We start from the raw sequence: 25,029 nt of genomic DNA on the forward strand, positions 1-25,029 counted from the left end.
GTGTTTTTCACACCACCATCATTAGTCCCTTGGGTAACTGCAATAGCCTTGCATCTCTGTCTCTGCTTCAGCCTTTTCCCCACTTCAGGCTGATTTTGACCAGGAAACAAGAGTGAGCCTTTACCAGAGGAATCAGGGCCTTCCTAAACTGAATAAATCTTTATCACGACCTTAGTCCCTCCATGATCTGGCCGTCTATGGCCTCTGACTTCATGTCCCACCACAACCTCATTACCTCTGCCTCAGCAACTCTGGTCACCTGGCTTTTCCTTCAGTCACTCCAGACCTCAAGGACAGATATCCACACTCCTCATTCCCTCACCTTTCTAGATGTTTACTCAGATGCCACATTCTTAGTGAGGTTTTTCCTGGTTGCCATGTCTAAGTTGCAATGTGTCTCACACACACACACACACACACACACACACACACACTTTGTATCTTCCTTCTTGCTTTATTTTGCCTCTTTGCATTTATATAAGTATTTTTTTAGATGTGTATTCCCCCACCCACCAGGTTGCAAGCTTCATAAGTACAGGGATTTTCATCTGTTTTATTCACCACTTTACTCCAACACTTAAACCAATGTATGGCATGCAATGATTATTCAGTAAATAATTGTATAGTGAATGAATGAATATAAAAGTCTGGTTGACTCACAACTAACCTTGAGTGCTGAGCATACGGAGTTTAAAGTTCAAAGTAATTTGGGGTTTGCTTCCCTTAATGGTCCAAGAATGAGATTTGAAACAACTATTTATTTATATATTGGAAAAGGTGAAGAAATGAGGGGTGTGGAAATCTGCTGCTGAGACAGGCGTGCCTGGAGTGTTTGAGGGAAGAGCCGGGTGACCAGGGTTGCTGAAACAGAGTTAAGGACGTTGTGGTAGCAGATGAAGTGAAAACGCAACAGGTGGCCAGATTGTGGAGGGGGCCTTAGTGCAGTGATAAAGATTTATTCAGTATATGTAAATAATATTTTTTAAAGTCTCCAATTTCAGGTATTCTTTCCTAAAAAACATGTGAAATAATAAGGATGGTAGAATTGCAAGTTTATTCTGAGTCTCCAATAAACTTGAATTCTTGAAGACAGGTACATAATCCTTAAGAAGACTGTTATCTGAGAAGTAAAGAGCCTTACTCCTAACTTTTGAAGGTACGTTTCCGCAGATCTAAGTGTTATATGTTAATTTGAGGAGTATAGAAATCTTGAATTTAGATTTGAAAAATAGTTTCCTGAAATGTATACTAAAAACACTGCAATAATCCGAACACAGTTTGACCTTTGGGATGAAGGGGATGGAGGAGCGTTTTAGAAATCACCCTGCAATCACAACCCCTTGGTATTTTGCCACGTTTAATTTTGAAGGCATTTTCTGGCATCCCTCTCAGATTCTTCCACATACCATATTTACATTAATTACACTAAGAGACATAATTATAACTCATGGCTAATTTGTTTTCAAAAAGAATAGAAAGAACCCACAACAAGAAGCATGTTAAAAATAACACTGAGAATATAATTTAAGTATTAGACTTAAACCATTTAGTGTCAAAATACAGGCTTCTATCCCTAAGCTTCTTTAAATCTACATCATTACAACATGATTTGATTTGCCTGAACAATAAAAGACTAAACTTTTACAGGAAGTGACGCTTTAAAAAATGTATCTGTGCTTTTTTAGTGTTTTAAGGAAAAAGATTAGCTTCATCTGAGTGTTTTCTATGTGTATACAGTTTCACTTTTGAAAAAGATTTGTCATTCATTATGCTTATTCTTAAGCCAGTCAATAGCTTGCCTGAAATTAACAGATGAATTTTCAGATACTGAAATAGATTAGTTTTGCACCAGACGTACAGTACAAAAAATACCATAACCATTGATGTTTTTTAAAGTTGTTTGAGGTTTTGAAGTGTTTTTTTAATATCATAATACATTCAATATATAATACATTTTTTTTTTTTTTTTTTTTTTTTTTTTTTGCTGTATGCGGGCCTCTCACTGCTGTGGCCTCTCCCGTTGCGGAGCACAGGCTCCGGACGCGCAGGCTCAGCGGCCATGGCTCACGGGCTTAGTTGCTCCGCGGCATGTGGGATCTTCCCGGACCAGGGCACGAACCCGTGACCCCTGCATCGGCAGGCGGATTCTCAACCACTGCGCCACCAGGGAAGTCCTATAATACATTTTTAACTTTAAATTTATTGCATAATAAATTTTTAAATCTGATTTGTGTCATTGTGCTATGTTTATGAAGATTAGAATTCTGTTTATTTTTATATATGGAAGTTTTAAATTATATATTTTCACATTTAACAATTTAGTATTAATGTTTCTAATTGGATTTATTTTTTTCCAACATGTGATACATTTAATATCCTTAATATGTAAATTACTCATACAAATTGAAAAGAAAAGCATTACAATCCAATTAGGCAAAAGCACAGAAGGTTTACACAGAAAGTTCATGGAAATAGTATAATTAACCAGTGAATTTAAGATACAATAGTTTTAACGAGAATCATCTTCAGGACATTTAGTCATAAATATAAATATAATACATATAAAAATGTTATCTTGTGAAAATATGCTCTAAAAAGAACTAATAGTCTTGATTACCTAATTTTAAGTTTGCCATACACCTGTGGGTATGAACTGTGTTCTTTTACCAGCTGAACCATTTGAAACCACTGCTTGCTCCTGCCAGATAGCTCTTTAGTATATATCCCTAAGTGGGGGGCCTCTTTCCTTCATTCTAGAAATTAAATTTTTAAAAAGTTTGCTGTCCTTAAGTATGGTTGCTTCTAAAACTATAGTGATATCTGTATGTGCACCCTTAACATAATTCCTGAAAAGTCTAGCTAAGTGCAAATACACTAGTTATCAAAATGGGTAGATAATACAATATTATAGTTTTTAACAAGCTATATATAATGCTGCATATATAAAGACATATGTAGTAGATGTATAGTGACAAAAGCATAGAAATTGTATTTATAAAGCATGTTATTTTCTCCCCTGAGCAAAAATTAAAGTGCTGGGTTTCAAGTTCTTATGATAAAACAGTCTAGTGATTTAATATTTATCATTTTAAAAGAGTTTAACTAGGTTCATCTTCTAGTTTTTCAAATCCAGAATAAGGAACTCAGGTTACCAAATAATCAGTGATAATGAGCGTTACATCAATTAAAAGTAGGTATGTGTTGGGACTTCCGTGGCAGTCCAGTGATTGGGACTTCGCCTTCAAGTGCAGGAGTTGAGGGTTTGATCCCTGGTCAGGGAGCTAAGATCCCACATGCCTTGGGGCCAAAAAAACAAAACATAAAACAGAAGCAATATTGTAACAAATTCAATAAAGACTTTAAAAATGTTCCACATCAAAAAATCTTATAAAAAAAAAGAAAGTAGGTATATGTTAAAAATTATAGAATATCCAGGGAAATTGTTTAAGACAAACTTGAAAACATTCTTGAACTAGATGTAATGGCACTAAAGTCACGTGACTTAAATTCAGAACTATCTGGTTAAAAAGAAAAATAAAATTCAACTAAATAAAAGCCACAGGGCTCTTACCATGACCCCCCAAAAGATGGGTGAGAACATTTTGTGTAAAACTGAAATTCTTAAAGCTGTACAGCTAGGAAGACCACTCTGTATGGATGCTGGAGAGCTGAAAGGGCCAGGCAGTAGTGCATGCTGACTCAGCTCCCTCCATATCTATTCTGTAAGCCACCCACTGAGCAGCTGATGTGGAGTTTAAAGAATTAATATCAGCTTCGGGGATAAACTTGATTGGTCTAAGGATAAATGCATACCTCAACACACCTGTCATTGGTTCACTTAGGTATGAGCATGTGTCCTAATCGTGACCAAAGAGATAAGAGAAAAACCCAGCCAGTTCCATGATATTAAATCCAGGTCTGCATTGGCCCAGGGCAGGAGTGTAACATCCTCTGTGTTCCTGCGTCTTGTGTGTTTGTACATTTACTTTCTTAACCAGTGTGCTAGAGGCCACCCTGTCATCTCTGGTAGGTGTGGGGGGGGTCCTCTGTCCATACTCCTGGGAGGGGCCCCCTGCCATCTGGTCCCATTACTTTCGTCAGTAATGTATTTGTCAGGGTCCACACCAGGCATGGATGGGGGCTTGGAATGTTTTGTCGTGTTTCTTCAGTACCATGGATTTGAAATGAACTCATCCTTGCTGTGAGCATCAGAATCCCTGAAGAGTTTGTTCATAATTGGGAAACATTTGCAACGTCACCCCAGAATTAGTCAGCCTTATTCCCCTTCACTTCCAAGTAGAAGTTAAGGAGTTTCAAAACAAGCAAAGAGCTATTTTTAGAAGAAATATGTTACACTCAGAAATGGTGAAATTTCTGGAAACTTTTTTCTCAAAGATAACAATGGGAAGCCATGCACTTTTTCCCACTGTACACGAAGAATGAAGCTCAGACCCTAATGTCACTGGCAGCAATAACCATAAAGTCATTCAGCCTTAGGATAAAACCAACTTTTATATTTGAACTGAAGAATCAACTAATCCTGAAACAAGTACTTCTGGAGTACTAGTCATATGAGTTAAGACGTGTCTTTACTCTTTTTTTTTTTTTTGCGTTATGCGGGCCTCTCACTGTTGTGGCCTCTCCCGTTGAGGAGCACAGGCTCCGGCCGCGCAGGCCCAGCGGCCATGGCTCACGGGCTTAGTTGCTCCGCGGCATGTGGGATCTTCCCGGACCAGGGCACGAACCTGTGTCTCCTGCATCGGCAGGCGGATTCTCAACCACTGCGCCACCAGGGAAGCCCCGTGTCTTTACTCTTTAAGTCAATTTGATTTGTGTATTACTTGCAGCTTCAGGCATTGTAACTGATATAGAACTTGGTAGATATTTGGCTCAAGATGAGAACTAAGCGTGAGTTTGCAAAAGCTATGACCCATAAAAGAAAAAGTCAGAGTAACAATTTGAAAACACCTAGAACCTGTAAAATAAAGCATGAAGTGAAAGCACATGTTCATTCTTCTCTGTAGAGTCCTGGTAAGCTACTTAAAGCAACAGCTGCCATTTGATCTTAAGTGATCATCAACTCTGTGATTACCTCCTACCTGGGATTTAGTGTGCAGATTCAACCTCTAATCTGGATTGTAGGGAGAATTTCATGGTTTACATTTTGAGCTCTGCTTGGAAACCTCTTTGAAGATCAGCCGGAAGATTATGGTAGTGTAGATAACCTACAGAATCTTACAGCTGTCCGCCTGTAGTTCATGCTGAGCAAGTAGTCATTTTCCCAATGTGATAAAAATCGGATTACATTGAACATCACCTTCTATAGGTTATGTTCTCATCACCAAAATACACGAATCTCTCTTAATTTTTCTGATTTTCACAGCAGGGGAGTGCTAAAAGTGTTTTCCTCTTAAAATGGGTATGTGCTTCTTACTAAGAATGAAGTGTTCTTTTCTTTTTGGGGTAGCAACTGACATACATGGTTCTACAACACTCAACATTTGCTATTTTGTTTTGCCTTATGTATAGATGGTTGGCTATAATATAATTTTTATTAAATTGAGCTATATAATATAATCTTTATAATGGTTTTCTTTAAGAAAATATTATAAATATTTTTCTTGGCCCAGTTTTGAAAACCTGTTGCTTTCAGATTGAATAAAAATGTATTTTTATTAATGCATATTTGAGTATTTTTATGAATACTATTTTCTTCAAAAATTGCTTCATTTTTAAAGCCAAGATTGTGTGAGCACAGAAAACTATGAGTAGTCACAGTGGAACATGTTTAACAAGTGTAAATGTATAGTAATTTAAGTCTAATTAAATTAAGACAAATCATAATTAAAGGCAATACGTCAAATTAAACTTCCAAGTAATTTCAGTTACCAAGAGGAATGCCCCTTTATCACATATCACAAACCAAATTACTCCCTTCTATTTATGTCATAAAACAAAAGTGGCAATTTAAAAGCTAGTGATTTCTGCTCTTAACAACACGAACATCAGGATAACAAATAATCCTCTTAAAAAACAAAAATGAAAAAATAAACTATTTTCGTAAATAAAAATACTGATTTTGCACACACATTGAGGTTTCAGTGACAGAAAAATGAACATATCTCTATTTGTATTTTATTTTAAAAATAGATTATTAAAGACCAAATTTACAAAAATTACTGTGCATAGGAAAAGTTAACCAAAGTATATAATTGCATTTGTCCCTATTATATACCTCTTATTTTTGTATATTTTTCCTCACAACACTAAATATGGAACTTCATTAAATCTCAGCATTTATATATTAATAATGTAAATAATTTTTTCATTATGAGTTACCAGTTCATATTAGAATCTTTTTTGGGAGGGAGGGAATGAGAATGTTAGCATTTTGTAAAATACCTGGGCATTGTCTCTCTTCCATTAAAATAAATTTAAAAATTTTAAATTCTACATAATCAGCATTATTATCTACTGTTCCCTTAAACACTTTTCAGGAAAAAAATTACCTGAAAAGTTATTTTGTATTGTAATATTTACCTCTAGTGTGTAGAAACACAGAATCTATAAATATGAAAAGTAAATATTAACAGTGAATAATTTTATGTTGGTTCTTTTACTGTCAATTAAAAGTAGTATTTTTCATATATAAAAATTAATTTATATTAGGAAAACAGATATATAGGTAAAAACATAATGAAACAATACAAATTTTATAGGGCATTATTCATCATATTGCTAAAACTTATAAGAATAAAAGTAGTGATTTGCTTGTAGTATGTGGGGCTGATGTTACTTACTCAACCTCATGTGCTGTGTCTTGTTCTGCCAATATTGGTTAGAGGTTTCATCCATCATCTCTCATAGGGATACCTATACGCGTCTGCGTCAGAATGGCTGGAAGTGGTTGTATATTCTCTAGCTAGTTTCTCCAGGTGAAACTAATGACCACATACTGTTATCACATCTATATTTGATAATATAGATTATTGAATAATATCACACAGTAACCAAATGACTGTTGCAGTTTAGTATTACACACACACACATTTCCAAGTACATCAACAAATAAAGTTCACTGCTTAATTACTAGATATATGTTAAAGTCAAAAGCATATGCGTTCTAAGGAGAAAATATACATAATTGAAAACATAAGAAAACAGCAGTCAGTTGTGGGACATTCAAGAGATATAAAGAGACATTTTGGAAAAACAAAAAAACAAATTAGGTGCCTAATAAGCATATGAAAAGATGTGTAATCTCATTCTGTTAAAAAATAAAATAACCTTCCATATTAGCAAAAATTTTAAAACTTTATAATATGCAGTATTGGTCAGGATATAGGGCGACAGTCATTAATATACACTGCTGGTGAAATTTAAAATGGGGGCTCTATTTGGGAGCAGACTTTTGACTATATAGGCCAACTTCCAGTAGTAGAGATTCCTTTACCATGTACCTTGAAAAGATATCATGTATCTTTGCAAATAAATCTTTGCAAAATTATGCCTAAATGTATATAATAAATAGACTCATTCAAGATTGTTTAAAATAGCGAAAAATGGAAAAGCAACTAGTTAGATTTTTTTCCCTCTCTTTCATTTCCTTCTTTCTTCCTTCCTTGAGTGTAAGGCTCTTTGATGATTTCATTCATCAGATATTCAGCAGAAAGTTTACTCTGTCAGGTATAATAAAAACTCATAAGGAGTCATTGCTGGATTTTACATAGTGCCCTATTTTTCTTTAATTTTTAATTTTTTTAAAAAAAATTTCTAGAAGATCACTTCAGCTGCAGTGCATGTGAGACAGCTGGTAATGACAAGGAGATGGAAATAATGCACATGAGCAAAGCAGTTATACAAAATCAAACCTTAGGATAATGTGCCAATAATAAAAAAATAAAGTCGATCTGTACATGTTGATTTGGACAAAGGGCCACATTATATTAAGGTTATGAAAGCAAAGCGTGCACACATAAATGCATGTGGAAATACATAAGCATTTCTTTTCAGAATGGTAACAAAATTTAATATTAATTACCCTTCATGAATGGAAATAAAAAGTAAAGAAACTGGAGTAAGGCAGACATTTTATTTCTTTTAATTGCAAAAATTTCTGTATTGCTCACATTCTTACAATGCTCTTGTATAACTTTTATGATTTTGTAACAGAATTAACTAGTTTAGGATTATAGACCGTTTTTTTCTTTATATGTTATAAATTAAAAGTAATTATAATTACATTTAAAATTTTTCTCCAATTTATATTGTTCTAACAACTTGTCTCAAAATATTTTATAATTTTTAAAATATTGTGACAATCTTTTATTAGGCTTCTTCTTTTTCCTTAACTTTTCCTAATAACTAAGTAATTGACAACAGCTAAGAAAATACAACTTAAACTTTAAAAAATAAATTAATTAAAAAGGAATTTTTATTTGTTTATTTAAAGTTTATTGAGTTATCGAAGTCTACGATGACATATATACCCTCAAAATTGGGCATAACTTTTTGCAATTAGATTTTACATAGCCCCTGTAGTCCTACATTTCAGATACACGTCTGGAGTTATTTTTGTAAGACAACATAATGGATAACTTTAGTATCTTCTCTTACACTAGAACACAGGGGCTTGAAACAAGATAGATTGGCTGAGAAGGAGTTTCACGTTTAGAAAAAGATAAAATCCTAAAAAAAGAAAAGAATAAGGCCATCTGCAAGAATCATTTATGTATCATTTTTGACTTTTAATATTAATTTCATACAATATTTGTCCTTTTGTGATTGACTTATTTAACTTGGTATAATGTCTTCAAGTTTGTTTCATCAATGTTGTAGCACTTGTCAGAATTTCCTTCCTTCTTAAGGCTGAATAATATATTCCATTGTAGTATATACCATATTTTGTGTATCCATGCATCCATTGATGGACACTTAGGTTGCTTCCACCTTTTGGCCATTGTGAATAATGCTGGTATGAACATAGGTGTACAAATACCTGTCTGAGTCTCTGCCTTCACTTCTTGGGGGTATATATCCAGCAGTAGAATTGCTAAATCATATGACAACTGTTTAATTTTTTGAGGAAACAATTAAAAGGTAAATTTGGGGTTATGTGTATTTTAGCACAAAAAACAAAAACGATTAATTTCTGCTTGATATAAAGATTCTTAACTCACTAAAAGGCGCCAAACACTGATTGTGTATCAGAGAATCTCTGACAACTAAACCAGCCTAATTCTGCGCTTCACACAGTCTTGACTCTTCTCTGTCCTGACTTGTACTTTCAGGTCCATAATCTTTACACTATTCCAGCCTTTCCCATCCCAACAGGATGTGTCCTAATGCACATACAGCCCGTTTTTGACACAGAGAGGGTTCTACCTCCTCAGTTCCAGGAAGTTTGCTACTGTTTATTGTGTTTTCTCAGATTCAAAATAGTTTAGAAGTCAGAAAGCCTGGGTCCAATTTCTATCCCTGCCTTTTACTAAAACTATGAATTTTCAAAAGTCGTTTATTTTTCTTGATTTGCTATTTGCTCACCCATTCATTTTTTTAAAAAAACAGTTGAGCACCAACATTTTTCCAGGAACTATGCCAGGTGCTAAAAATGCAAAGAGATCATGATGTACTGCTTCTGTCAAGCAGTTTACAGTTACTGGGGCAAAAATAGTTCTCTAATACCCTTCAGAGGGATAAAGTAGGAAACTTCTAAAAAGTAATCCGTGAGAAATGGCTTTGTATATTTTAAACATTAAATGCATGCGGTGTGATTAATATTATTCACACTGGTTCCTGTCACACTTTGGGTACTCTCAAATCCACATAAGAAATTGGAGAAGGAGGTTATAATGGTAAAGTAGAAGAACAGCACTCCTTATTTGTACAGCAGAAACACCACCACCGACACCAAAGAGCTCTGACCACTAATTTATATTTTTAATATTAAAAAAATTTCACCCAATTTAAAATATTTGACCTCTCCAAATTCTTGTTTCCCTTCCATAAACCACAAACTTATGTCTACTGATGACTCTCACGGTGTGTGGACATGAGGGGAAGGGCTGCATAGCTTTCTCTCCCTTTAATTAAAAATGGAAACAGTAATTAGAAAAAATAATAGAGGAAATAATCCCTGCCTTAGGAGGACATTCAACATATCAGAAGAGGTCCTATAGGGAACTGTCTATGGGTATTACCTTAACTGATCTCAAACATGAAGAGTTGAATAAGAAAAGTGGCAATCAGCCAACATTTTCCATTCTTTATTAATTTTCTTGTCTGGTTTTTTTCCTATGCAGTCAAATGGAAATATCAGTTGCATGGTTAATATCCATCATCAAAGAGCAATTAGATGTCCCCATTATCTTAGTCTTGGGTATTCTATTAAACAATGCCAAAATAAAGAGGCACTGGTCTTTATTAAAAAGCAGTAAAACAATTAAAACGTTTTATCCTCATTACTACTTTGCTAACATATAAAGATGCCTTGCCACTGAGAAGCCAGCATAAAACAACGGAACTTGAACCAGTCACATAGTGAATCAACTTGCACAAGAAGGGGGAAGCAGTTGGGGAAAACAAATGTTTTAGTTGTATTATTCTAGAGAAATGTAGAGAGAAATTTGCTACTTGGCTTCAGTTTCAGGAATTAGATTATTTGGACTGATCATTAGTATGTCTGTATTAAAACAATAAAATATGCATTAGTTAGGATCAATGTTAAAATTTATCCTCATTCCTTGAAAGAATGTTTCCTGAACACCCCCTCTACACCAGGATAAGTGTCACATCAGCTTCCACGGAAGCACAAGACTAGGCATATAGTCCAATCTTGGAGATTCAAGGAAGGCTTCATGGAGAAAGGAACACACATACTGAGACAAAAAGAGAAGTTATACCAGCAAATTCAGAAGAGTGTGAAAGTGCTTCCAGCATATACATAACAGCAGGTACAATGGACAAGAGGTAAGCAAGAAGGGACACATCTTAGAGTTGGGAATGACTCAGTATTTGAACATTGAAGGCAAAGGGGAAATATTTGATAGATAAAACTGGGGAGTTATCAGAGAGCAGATCAAAAAGGAACCTGTAGTCCACTAAGGAGTTTTGACTTCTTTCTCAAGCAATAAAAATGGCCAAAACCTATGGCCAAGAGTGACTTTTGACCTTGTGTGACAAAAAGAGTAGGATGATGATTGTGGGGTTTTTTCAGCCATCTTTGAAATGCACCCGCTAACCTGAAACCAGGAGACCTAAATTGTGATCAGATTTCGGTGTCCTGTGGAGATGGTTATGTCGAGGTATTGTGCTTGGAAACTGAGTGTGCCTTTCCCCCCAAAATAATAGAATTTGCATCAGAAAATAAAGCCCCCTCCCACCACAAAGAGACAATCGGGAAGAAACTGCAAGATAGAAAAGCAACCAAAGGAAGCCAGATATGCACTTATTAAAAAGGAAGCCACAGAATGGCAAAGATGTCTTTCCAGACATAGGTGTCTGACACGTGGTAGGTGTTTAATGAGTACCTGCTCACCGAAGAGCACTTTGGTACAGCCTGCAGAAAGCGGAAATTATAGAGGAGACAATGAATGCTGTGTCATAGGGTGAGGATGCAAAGACTAGAGTAAAGGAATGGTTTTAAAAGGAGGAAAAGGGCTTCCCTGGTGGCACAGTGGTTAAGAATCTGCTTGCCAATGCAGGGGACATGGGTTCAAGCCCTGGTCCAGGAAGATCCCACATGCAGTGGAGCAACTAAGCCCATGCGCCACAACTACTGAGCCTGCGCTCTAGAGCCCGCAAGGCACAGCTACTGAGCCTGCGTGCCACAACTACTGAACGCCGCGTGCCTAGAGCCCGTGCTCTACAACAAGAGAAGCCACTGCAATGAGAAGCCTGTGCACCACAACACAGAGTAGCCCCCACTCGCGACAACTAGAGAGAGCCCGCGTGGAGCAACGAAGACCCAATGCAGCCAAAAATAAATAAATAAATAAATTTATTTTAAAAATTAAAAAAGGAGGAAAAAATAGAGGAGGGAAAGGAGTCCTACAAAAAAAAAAAAAAAGCTGGAGGGAAAGGAAATGTGTAATTGCAATTTATTCTTAGAGCAGCAAACTCTTAGCAAAAGAAGAGAGCATTGAGTCAGTTTTAGAGGGTCTGTAAAGTCAGCTGCAGCACACATAAGAAGACATGAAATAAAAGTACAGAGCACACAAGAGCCCTGAAGAGCAAGACAAGCTTACCTGAAAAATTACAGCAAGAAGGCACTGGAGCTCAAAATAAAGCAAACCTGAATAATTGAAATCTGTTTGGCTTTAACGTAAGTACACAGAAAGTCTGTTTTTCAGTCTTTCCAAAAGGAAATTTATGTCAAATCCCCAAATTTGGTTGAAAGCCCAAGTTTTAGAACTCTAATCAAGCTTTGTCTCAAGTAGAAATATTTCAATCTAGATAGATTTTATAGGCAAGACTTCATATTTTATGAAGAAGCACCCTAGCTCTACTACCTAAAGAGGCCACAGAGACAGCTCGAATGGTGAATTTTGACCCTGAAAATAAGGAACTCCATCACTTCCCTTCTTGTGTAGGTGTGATAACTGTGGATCGGCAATAACACTAACAGGAGAGATGCAGGAGAGAAAAAACATTTTCTGAATAAGGGTAATACTGGAGAACGATAAAAACTCACATTCCCATTTTATGTGGAAGTCAGTTTTGTATCTAGAATAAATTAGCCAGAATCCAGATGACTTGTCAAATGGATTCTTCTTTCCCAAGAATTTTTTACTGTTTTTTTCAGGGAAATTCTGTCATTATCATTGTTTCTATTAGGATCCTTTATCCACTAAGATTTATCATGCACATACTATATAATAAGCTAAGTGTTAAGTAACTTTTATTATCTCATTTCCGCCTTATACTCTTTCTGTAAAGTAATTAGTTTTATTCCCATTTCAGATGAAACAAAATTGAACTCTACTTCAACACTCGTGTCGCTAAAGCTTATTATGCTGTACTTTCTTCTACTTGCTTGCATTTTAAAGAAATACACTTAACTTTCTTTATTGCCAGAGGACTTGGATAGGATTTTGTTGTAATCATGGAGGAGCAGAGGCAAGGTTGGTGGGTGCTATAGATGGATTTATTAAGCATCAACTTTGCATCAGACATCACCTGGCTGCTTTCCCACTATATCTCACTTGCTGTCAACAACAATCCAAAGAAATTTTTGAAAGCTGCTACATTGCACAAATAAGGAAGCCAATTTTATGAGTCTGTCACCTGCTTAAGATGCATCAGTTACTAGCAATTTGATGGAATATTTTACTTTAAATCCCATTGGTAGAACTATTGGTTTACGTATTTCCTCCCAAATTTGTCTTATCACACACATTTTTCTAGGGCATTACAAGAAAATTGCACTTGTTAATATCCCACCTCCATATCCACTGATTCGATTTGTCTGTTTTGAATATTTTTCTGTATCAACATTAGTAGATTTCATCCACACTCTGAGTCCATCTCATTCTCCATAGTGACCAGAAGTATTTCACATCCCTTCTTGTTTCGTAAAAAGTGACCAGAGCAAGAAGCTTCTATATCTTTTAAACAAAGAAACAATAAATTTATGAAGAATGTGCAAGACAAAGGGTTTAGGCGAGGGGTAGTAAAGGATGAGGTAATAACTAGGAAGATAAGGATTAGGTTGACATGTTTGTTTGTACTGATTTCTGGGCCCTACAATCTGCATCTCTGGTGAATGTCTTCCACCCTCCTTGTACAGGGAGGCTACCTTTCACATGACCTGTTTTGGGAAGAAGAGCAAGTGTGTGTGTGTTGGTGGGGGGCGGGCAGGATGTCACAGTGACCTTCCTGCTTCTGCCATTTTCTCAAACTCCTTCAGAGTAAGCTATTTACTATGCCGAGGTGTCACATTTTGGGGTGGTGTGTCCTGAACCCCATCACCACCCTACCCTGCTTTACCTCTCCCAGAAACCACATCAAAGGCACCTGCATACAGTTCTGCTTCCCCCTCAGCCTCGTAACTGCACCCAGGCTTACCCCTCAGCGGCCCTGTGAACTGTGGAACTGCAAACTCCGTTTTCTCTCTCTTGATCTGCATCCATCCTCACCAAACCTCAGCCAGGGGAATATGGTTGTATGGTTAGAATACCTGGCCTCTACTCACTAAGGCAGGAAAACCTTCCCCACCCCAGTCATGACAATTAAAAAAATCTCAAGACTGGGGCAAAAAAATCACCCTCAGGAGAGAACCACTGCTCAAATATTCTCTGTCGACCTCTGACCATCCGTAGTGCTTTCCTGACATCCGTTATCCCAGCTCCTCTAACAATAGAATAAGCACTTAATTCTCCATTAAACTCTTTATTTCTGGCTTCCATGAGCTTCTGTATTCTAACCAAAACTGACTGAGAGGGAGGACATAACTGATCAATTCTTTTCTGCACGGGATTAATCCAAAATAGATTAAATTTAGCCACATAAAATATTTAAGTAGAAGTTAGAAATTCACATGGTTTATGTTTCTTCCCCACAGATAATTTTTCAATGTAATAGGATCCTTATTTTTTAAAAGAGTACTCTTTTACTTTTTGGAAAAATACCCATCTTCTACAATCAATTGGTTTTTTAAAGAAAATGTGACCTATTTGGCAAGGTTATTTCTTGGGAGATAGCTGCTGGCTTATATTTTTAGAATGTGTTTATGCAAGAGTTAGATTATAATTTACCAAAATATTACCTACATAAAGGCCAACCAAAAGTAAGAGTATGGGATTTGGTTGGGGTAGAGGTTATTTTGTACTATGGATGCATAGGTAAGACACATGAGAGAGAAAGCAGTATTTTCCCTTAATTGTCAATGGCCTAACTGGACTAGAGCCAAGAAGTAAACAGAAAAAGTGAAGGCTTTGATGCTTCCTAAACAGGGTTAGGTCTAGTTGACATTAGATTGTATTGACAAAACAAATGAACGAAAAGAGCCCCTTCTTTTTGGTTGTTTATTACAATTTCACCTTCAATGCAGTTTGATTAATTTTCTCACAGATAATAGTTTTAAAAATTTATGTATTATGCAATTGTGAGGCTGCACAGGCTTTAAAATTCTCCAATGAAGGGTATTATAGAGGCGCCAGGTAACTAGAGATACAATATAAATCTTGACTGAATGTTTCAAAGTATAGAATTTCATGCCTTTCTTCTCCCATCTGTGCCCTAATCCTGCCTCTGAGAAACAAAGCATCAGGGGCACTTCACAGTGTGGTGCAAAAAATATAAATAAAACTTAAAAAAAAAAATCTCTTTAGTAAGTCGGCATCCACTGAAGTCATGCCAGCCTGTGAATTACAGTTTGCAGAAGCTTTAGAAATGAGGATAAAATTGCAGCATATCATATCCCATGTGAAATGAAGAAATGTTTTTTCTTGTATATGCCATATAACAAAACAAAACTCTGACCTAAATTGATTCACTTTCTAAAACACTATGTTTCTCGGCTTCCGAAATCTTTGATCCATATTCTTCAGTGTGCTGCGCACATTTTATAACAAGCCATGGACTGAACATGGTGCTGCAGTTCTGGCTGTGGCTCCAGTCTGACCCAAGAGCATATGCATTTTAAGCTTAAGAAGGAGAAGCAATTGCAGCATGTTGAAATTTCCATATTTGTTTTGTTCTTGGAATCTGTTAATATACTAGTTGCTAAATGCACGTTGTAGGTCTTACAGACTCTGAACTTGTGTAATGATATAAAAACACCATAGTATGAAATTTCTACTAAAGTTATCATAAGCAGTATCTTGACCTTTAATAAATCCCCACCATAAAAAACTTACACTTTAGGGTATGAAGAGTTGGTAGGATAATATTTTTATATATCAGCCTTGGCATTTTTCCCCCTTCATGTAAATTTGTGGCTTCCCCACAATCCAGACTGCATTCATTAAGTGAAAGAAATGATGTTACAACAGAATCGGAGAAAATTTCTTTAATATCAAATCCCTACTCCTCAAAAAGTGTTAGAATATAACGAGCACAAAAGGAGTAAGAGAAGAAATTCCTTTTTCTCCCAACCTAGCTAAAGTTTTCTGGGAGGAATCTAGGAGTAAGTAGACCTTGGATGTCCCTAGGAGGGCCTCACCCTTGTCTGAGCTGAACCCTCCACCTCTAATGGTGGGGTACAGTCAGAAGTTTTGGGGACAAAGTGTGAAACAGAGGCCCTGTTGTGCTGATTTAAATAGAACCCAGTGAGGAGCAAGAGCCAGATTCCTACACTGTGGTAGATAGCAGGGTATAAATGATCCACCTGGAACAGTCTCCCAAATTGTCCCTCACCCCCTCAGGGCACAGGAAGAACCACTAAAAAGTACATTATTTTAATGTATAAATAGGTTGAAAGTGGAGATAAATGGAACATAAAAATTCATCGGTTAACCTAAGGGAAAACAGAGGAAAAAGAAGCAAAGAACGGATAGAACAAATAGAAAATATTTTCCAAGTTGGTAAATTTTAATCTAGCTATAGCCATAATTACACTAAATGTAAATAGTCTAATGACATCAATTAGAAGAGACAAATTAAGTTGAATAAAAAAGTTTAGACCCCAATATAGGTTTACTACAGAAACCCAATTTAAATATAAAATAGGTGTTAAAATAAAACAAAATTTAAGTACTAATAGAAGGCAGGAGTAATATTAATTAATATTCAAATAGACTTTAGAACAAAGCATATTACTACATAGAAAGAAGGATATTCCATAATGGAAAAGTGGTCAGTTAACCAAGCAAGCATAACCATCCTAAATGTGCATGCACCCAACAACAAAGTTTTAGAAAACAAAAAGCTTTAACTGAAAGAACTGAAAAAAAAAAAAAAAATAGACAACTTACAGTTATAGTTGGAGATTTCTACTTCTCTCTCTGATCAATAGAACTGCTAAACAGAAATTCTGAGGGATGTAGAACACCTGAACAACACTACCAACCAAACTGAACCAATTGACAATTATAGAACACTACACTCAATATCCTCAGAATGAATATTCATTTAAATTGCACATGTAAATTAACGTTCACAAAGAGAGACCATAGTCTGGACCAAAAAAGAAAGATTTAAAAGTATGATTTGAAATGAAACTAAATCAAACAAGAAGTCAGATAACTGGAAAATCCCCAAATATTTGTAAATTAAATAGCACATCCATGTATAACTGACAGGTCAAAGTTACACAGGAAATCAGAAAATATTTCTAATCAAATAAAAATGAAAACATAATATATCAAAGTTTATGGGATGTGGCAGGTTCGTGCCCCAGTCTGGGAAGATCCCACATGCCGCGGAGCGGCTGGGCCCGTGAGCCATGGCTGCTGAGCCTGCGTGTCTGGAGCCTATGCTCCGCAATGGGAGAGGCCACAACAGTGAGAGGCCAGCATAACGCAAAAAAAAAAAAAAAAAAAAAAGAATCAATGTCCAAAATGTCTATCTTAAGAAATTACAAAAAGAAGAGCAAATGAAATCAGAAGGGATATAATAAAGATAAAAAGAAAACTAGAAGAGAATAACAGAGCGCATCATTTAAATCAATAGCTGGTTTTTTGAAAGAAGTCAATAACTTTGATAAACCTCTAGTCTGACAAATGAACAAAAATGAGAGAAGACATAAATTACAACTACCAGGAATAAAAGAGGTGACATCACTAGATATTCTATAGATATTTTAAAATGAACAACAGTATGTTAGTTTGCTAGAGCTTCCATAACAAAGTACCACAAATTAAGTGGCTTAAACAATGGAAATGTATTGTCTCACAGTTCTGGAGGCTAGAAGTCCAAGATCAAGGTATCAGCAGAAGTCATGCTCCCTCTGAAGTTGCTAGGGAGAGGTCTGTTCCAGAGCTCTCTCCTAGTTTTGTAGTTCCTTGACTTGTGGAAGCATAACTCTAATCTTCACATGTCTGTCTTCTTGTGTGCCTGTCTGTGTCCAAATTCTCCCTTTTTATAGTGACACCAGATATTTTGGATTAAGGGCCCAACCTACTCCAGTATAACTTCATTTTAACTAATTATATCTGCTAATACTTTATTTCCAAATAAGGTTAAATTCTGAGGTAGTGGAGATTAAGACTTTGCTATGGTCTGAATGTTTGTTCTCCTTCCCCCAAATTCATGTGTTGAAATCCTAACCTGCAAAGGTGATAGTATTAGTTAGTGGGGCCACTGGGAGGTGCCTAAGTTATGACGGTGGAGTCCTCATGCATGGCGTTAGTACTCTTAAAAAAGGAGACCCGGCAGAACTCTCTTCCTCTTTCACCATATGAAGACACAGTGGAGAAGTCTGCGACCCCAAAATATGCTCTCACCTGGCCATGCTTCCAGCCTCCAGAACTATTAGCAATAAATGTCTGTTGTTAGTTAGCTTGCGGTATTTTGTTATAGCAGCCCGAATGGACCACGACAGACTTCAACATACAGATTTGGAAGGCATAATGCAACCCATTACACACATTCTGCCCATAAATTAGACAACTCAAATGAAATGGATACATTAGACATCAACTGTTTAAGCTTTCCCAAGAAGATACAGGTAAGCTCAATAGCCCTATAATCTGTAAAACAAATTGAATTTGTAGTTTAAAAACTTTAAACAAAGAGAACTCCACACATAGTTTGCTATGCTGACCAAGTCTACCAAATATTTAAGGAAGAAATAATACCAATTCTACATGTTGTTCCAGAATAAAGAGGAAAAAAACACTTCCCAACTCATTTTACTAGTGAGCATTTAACTCTGATGCCAAAACTGGGCAAAGACATTATAAAAAAAAATTGAAGAGCAATATCCCTCATGAACATAAAAGCAAAATCTTTCAAAAAATGCTATTAAAACAAATACAATAATATATAAAAAGGTTAATACTTCATATCCAAATGAGTATTATCCTAGGAACTAGGCATTTGTTCAATATTCTAAAATTAATTGATATAATTCGCCATTTAGCAGACTAATTAAGAGAAAAAGTATGAAATTTTCAATTCAGAAATAGTCCTTTACAAAATTCAACATCCATTCTTCATCAACACTTGCAGAAAATGTGTGTTGCATATATATATATATATATATATATATGGATATATATAATAGAATTCTCAGAAGTTAATAATAAGGAAACAATAAGCTAAATAAATGGCAAGAGATTTGGATGCTTTCCCAAAGAAGATATATGAATAAAAAATAAGTACATTAGTTATTAGGACAATAAAAATGTTAAAATCACAAAGAGATATTACTCAACCATATAACAATGGTTAATATAAAAAAGGGGGCGGGTAATACCAAGTGCTCATCAGGATGCAAAGCACTGGAACTGTCACATAGTGCTGACAGATTTGCAAAATGGCACAGTTACTTTAGAAAACAATTTGGCAATTTCTTATAAATTAAACACAGGGGCCATATAGCCCAGGGATCGCATTCCTAGGTGTTCACGTAAACTGAAATCCTATGCCCACACCAAAGCCTGTATAAGTGTGTGTAGCAGTTTTATTCATAATATCCTAAAACGTAAAACAACCCAAATGTGTCTCAGCAGGAAAATAGATAAAGTATGCTACCTCTGTATAATTGAGTACTACTCAATAATATAAAAGAAAGAACTACTGATGCAGTCAGCAATATAGATAAATAGTCCATGCATTTTGCTAAGTGAAAAAGCCAGACACAAAAGGTTACATTCTACATGATTTTACCCCAGATGACGTTCTGAAAAAGGTACAGCTATAAGGGCAGATTCCATAATTTGTTGCCAGGGACTGCGTGTGTGTGTGTGTGTGTGTGTGTGTTTGTGGTGGGATGGGGTTGAGGTAGGTGTGGGTGACCACACAGAAGAATAAGAGAATTTGCGGGTGGCGTGGAACTCCTTAAATCATCCTGAATGTGGTGACAGTGGTTACTCAAATGTATGCAGTTGCCAAGCTTCACAAAAATGTACAATAAAAACAAAACTCTACAGTATATAAATTATATAATAATTTTTTAAAAATTAAAAATAAGCTACTGAAACATATATAATGGGCATCTAAATTAGTCCCGTTTGCAAAGAACTATCCTAGTGAATAGTTACTGTATTGGCTTGGCTTTTCTACTAAACACCAAATTCCCAGAAAGTAGAGATTTTGTTTCATTTGTCTCTGCACCCCAGCACTCAGTATGATGTCTGGCAAAAACAAAGTTCGCAATAAAAGTTTGTCATGTGTAAAAGTCAAGTGGATCAATTAAGTGTTTTAAAGCTCAGCCAACAGATCTGATTGACTGATTCTGTATGACAATATCAGAAAAAATGAATCGATGCAAAATAAAGAGATGTACTACACATGGATGATAGAAACATTAAACCAAATTTAAAAGTCCCAAATGGCCCTTGATGAAAGGTTTATTACATGCGTAGAGTATTTATTTTAAGAAAATTCTGGATCTGTCACATAAAATTGATGTGATTAACAGTAAGGAGGAAAAAAATGGCTACACCTCAAGTTGGGACCTGAGAGAAGTGAAATCACATATCTTAACATAAATTATCAAGATCCTAGGTGGTCTAAATGAGTCTTGTAGAATCACTCAAACACAGAAAAGAGAAGGAGTTCTCCTGGGAAGGTGATAAGCCAGAGTCTGAAAAGCTCATGCAGACCTGAAGCCTGATGAAAGCATTTTTATTTGAACCCGTGTAAGCACAATGGGATCCTGTGAGATTCTCACTGCCCAGCTGTCCTCTTCCTTCACAGTGTGTTTGATGTAGAGTGGTGCCTGGAGCCCAGAGCTTTCAGATTCCCACTCAGGACCATGTGCACTTTTCCAGACTCATTTGGTGACGGAAATAATAGTGCTGTGAGTCAATTTAGTCGATGAGAAGCACTTTAGCAAGTGTCTTTCTCTGGAACCACAGATGAGAGGGAAAGAAAAGAAACTCTTTAGCAAGTGTCTTTCTCTGGAACCACAGATGAGAGGGAAAGAAAAGATTCTACTTGTTTTGGACATTCAATAAATTACTTGGTGAAAGAATAAATGGATGAGTGAACAAATCAACGAGAGAATGCATAAATGAACAGGGCTATAATTTGTGTTATTTGGTGCTGAAAATAGCAGACGCTATGAGATTAACAGTAATGATGATGAACTTGTACGAAACAGCCTTTTAGAATTCAAACCTGCTCTTTACTAATCCCCCTTATTTACACTTGGATTTGCTGGTGGCCTGGTCCACGAGCCTCTTCTGTTTTTAGTTTCCAAATTCTAGATAGAGTTAACCCTTAGGAATACTCCTCTGATACTCTGATTCTCTGCATTTCTCTTTGTCTTTCTCTCCTGTAGATATATTCTCACACGACTTTTCAGGAAGAAGATTCATGCCCTTATGTGCCCATAGGCTGTTTTTGTGTTTTATTCTTATGATCCAAGGAAAACAATACAACACACTTGTTTTCTTGGTATTTAATTAGAGATTATATCCACTATCTTTGTGATCACATTCTTATTCTTACAGCTTTAAAATAAAATAGAAAGAAAAAAATCTCCTTTTTACAAATTTACCAACTTCATGCTCCCATTTTATTTATCAAGAAGACAACTGATGATAACAGAATAGATGTGTTTGGAACTATTGTCCAAAGGGAATTCTAGTAAACAAATTAGACTCCTATGATTTCTCCAAAGTGATACAGATGGCTTCCTGCTACATATTAACATAAAATGATGAGTACATTTTCCAGGATTTTTAATGTGTACATCTGAAAAAAGCTAATACCATCTTATTTTGATAAATATGGACAGCACAATGATTTAAAAGCTTTAGAGAGAATTTCATGACACCATTATTAAATTCTCTGACAGTGAAAAATCCTTACTGTGTCCATAATGCTTTGGATCATATTTTGCCATTTCCTCTACCCTTTCATTGCTTCACATTTTCAACTTTGGCTATTGGAATAATGATCAATTCTTGTTTTTAACACCGGAAAGATTTGAGGATTTTTTTTTTTTTTTTTTTTTTTTTTACATTGTGTCTTTTCAGTGGTTCACTCCCAGAAAAATTAGGCATGTTCTAGCATTAGAGTTTATATTAAAAATGGGTCCTTTCGGGCTTCCCTGGTGGCGCTGTGGTTGGGAGTCCGCCTGCCGATGCAGGGGACACGGATTCATGCCCCGGTCTGGGAAGGTCCCACATGCCGCGGAGCGGCTGGGCCCGTGAGCCATGGCCGCTGAGCCTGCATGTCCGGAGCCTGTGCTCCGCAACGGGAGAGGCCACAACAGTGAGAGGCCCGAGTACAGCAAAAAAAAAAAAAAAAAAGGGTCCTTTAAAAAATATATTGAAAAAAAATTAAAAAAATTAAAAAAAAAAAAATAAAAATAAAATAAAATAAAAAATATATTGATGTGGGGTATGTCAAAAGGCACAGTGCCCAACTGAAAGAGCTCTGAGTGGCCAAAGCTGCAACAATTTGAGCAACAAAATAAAGTAGTATTGAATTATAATGCAAAGTATAAAATAAATATTCATGAGTTCATACTGATGTGAATAAATTAATAAATAAAGGAGAAGAGTCAAATCTGTGCAGAAGAATTCCAAATAAACTATATAGATACTTCTTCACCTTAAAGAAGGTAGAGCTCTACTCTATACTCCCTAAATTTGGTCTTCCGTCCAAATGAGGAAAGGCACAGCCTGTCACAATCCAAAGGAGAAACTGTCACTGCCAAAACACATCCTAAAGAGACATGATAACTAAATGTAATGTGGAATCTTAGATGGGATCCTGGAACAGGTAAAAACTTGGGGAATCTGAATAAACTATAGACTTTAGTTAATAATAATGTATCAATAATGTATAATGTATAATAAGTTAATAATAATGTATTGGTTCATTAACTGTCAAAGGTGCCATACTAATGTATAAGGCTAACAATAGGTGAAATTGTGTATATGGAACTCTATTTTCTCAATTTTTCCTTAAATCTAAAACTGTTCTAAAAATAAAGTCTATTAATTTTTAAAAAATTGACTCTATTGAGTAGAGTGAAACTAACAAAATACTTTCAGCCTTGGGGAAGGTTGAAGTCAGAGTATTCCACAGAGAAGTAAAACCCTAATTAGATGACAAATTACTTGAAAATCATGTCTCCTTGTTATAGATTTTTAACATTTCCTTGTTATTTTAAAAATCTTTAAAAATATATTTTTATTTTATTTGTTACAAAATATTATATGGTGACACTAAAGGCAGTTTAAATTGGGTGGAATAAACATCTCCTCCTTGAGACTTTTCCTGATATTACTTTTGTTTCTTTCAGTCTTTGTTTACAGGCATATACTCACAAAGTGGGCTTAGGTTTAGAAATGTCTGGCTTGTTCACTAATATTATGTATTTCTCTGTTATATACATCCCTTATAATTGTAAGTTAAGTGGCTGAATAACAGTCATTCCAGGTCATTTTAAAAAGCAAATTTTTGAAAACTTAAATAGAAAGAGAATGAACTGAAAGAAGCATGTTATCATTCAGGAATGAATTTTTATTTCATATGACTCTCAAAAATAAGGGCAGCTTAGTTTCCTAAGGTATTTTTCTTTTGTTTTTTACTTGAGTTAAACTGTGTTGAACTCATTTTCTTAATAGCTGACTGAAAAAATTCAGAACTATATAGTGATATATTAAAAAGTGATATTTTTATTTACCATAGACATCAAAATATTTGTGGTCACTTTGAATTACAATCTTGCTGCTCTACTAAATAATGTTTTTGATCTCCAAATTATTCTTGTATTATTACATTGTGGGAAAATGTTGGTTATAATCAACTTAGAAATATAGTAAAGAAAACAAAAGAATAAAACAGTAAGTCAAGCCAAAAATACATCGTCAGATCCGTGCTTTTTTTATCATTAGACATTTATTAATATTTTCTACATATTTGGAAGATGCAGCCTTGTGTACATATTTTAATTGGAATGATATATTAATGTCATTTCTTAATCTGCCTTCACTGGTTTTGTCATACTATTTATATACTGGAAAATAAAACAGTGGTTAAGTTCTGAATATCAGATGCATGTTGATTTCAACATACAAACCAAAATATTTATTTTTCAGACCTTCTTTGCAAGGCAACATTTTAAAAATGTGGCTTTTTTTGTCATTTGATATTCGATGCTTTTAGAATTTAAAGAGCATAATGTATGAATCTTAAAACTTTTGTAATATAAAATGCTCTGCTGCTATTAGCCAAGGACATTTTCACATAATCCAGTAATCTTGTGGAATTCATAAAAAATAACAATACTATTTTTTAATGTGTCAGAAGCTCTGATAAGAGTTTTTTCTTTTTATATATTATTATTTTAAATCTTAACAACAACTTTGTAACATCTGTACTGTGTCACTCATTTCATTTTACAAATGAGAAAACTTAGGTAAGAAGGGCTAAGTAACTTGTCAAGATAATAGAGAAGTGATTTCATAACAGGCTGCAGGACTCCAGAACTTACACTTTATTTCTTCACCAAATGTAAAAGTTTGAACAATATGTAAGTAATTCTTTCGAATGAAAATACTTTTGAAGGGCGCTGAAAATGTCTGGGCCCCCAGAACTACACAGATCACTGCCCAAGTGGTTTTATTTCTGTGACTGACAAAAGAATCAGTTGAGTAAAACAGTGTTTAATTAAGTTCTCTGCTATTCAGTCTTACAGCGTACAAACTTTTCCTTAATTACACTTTTCACACTGTTAAATTCTATTTTGATTTTTTTGTATGTTTAAGGTCTAACCTCCCTCATTGTTCCGAAAGCACCATGAAGCACCATGGGGTTTTTTTTGCTCACTTTTCTATTACTATATTCTAGCAAAGGGCCTAGCCAGAGTCAGCCAGGCCACCTGGCTCATTCATCAGGACACCTTCAATTTCAAATGATAGATCTTACTAAGAGTTCTCAGAGGGTTAGGCACATTTAATTATT

This window comes from Kogia breviceps, chromosome 6 (assembly GCF_026419965.1).
Source record: "Kogia breviceps isolate mKogBre1 chromosome 6, mKogBre1 haplotype 1, whole genome shotgun sequence".
NCBI lineage: Eukaryota > Metazoa > Chordata > Mammalia > Artiodactyla > Physeteridae > Kogia > Kogia breviceps.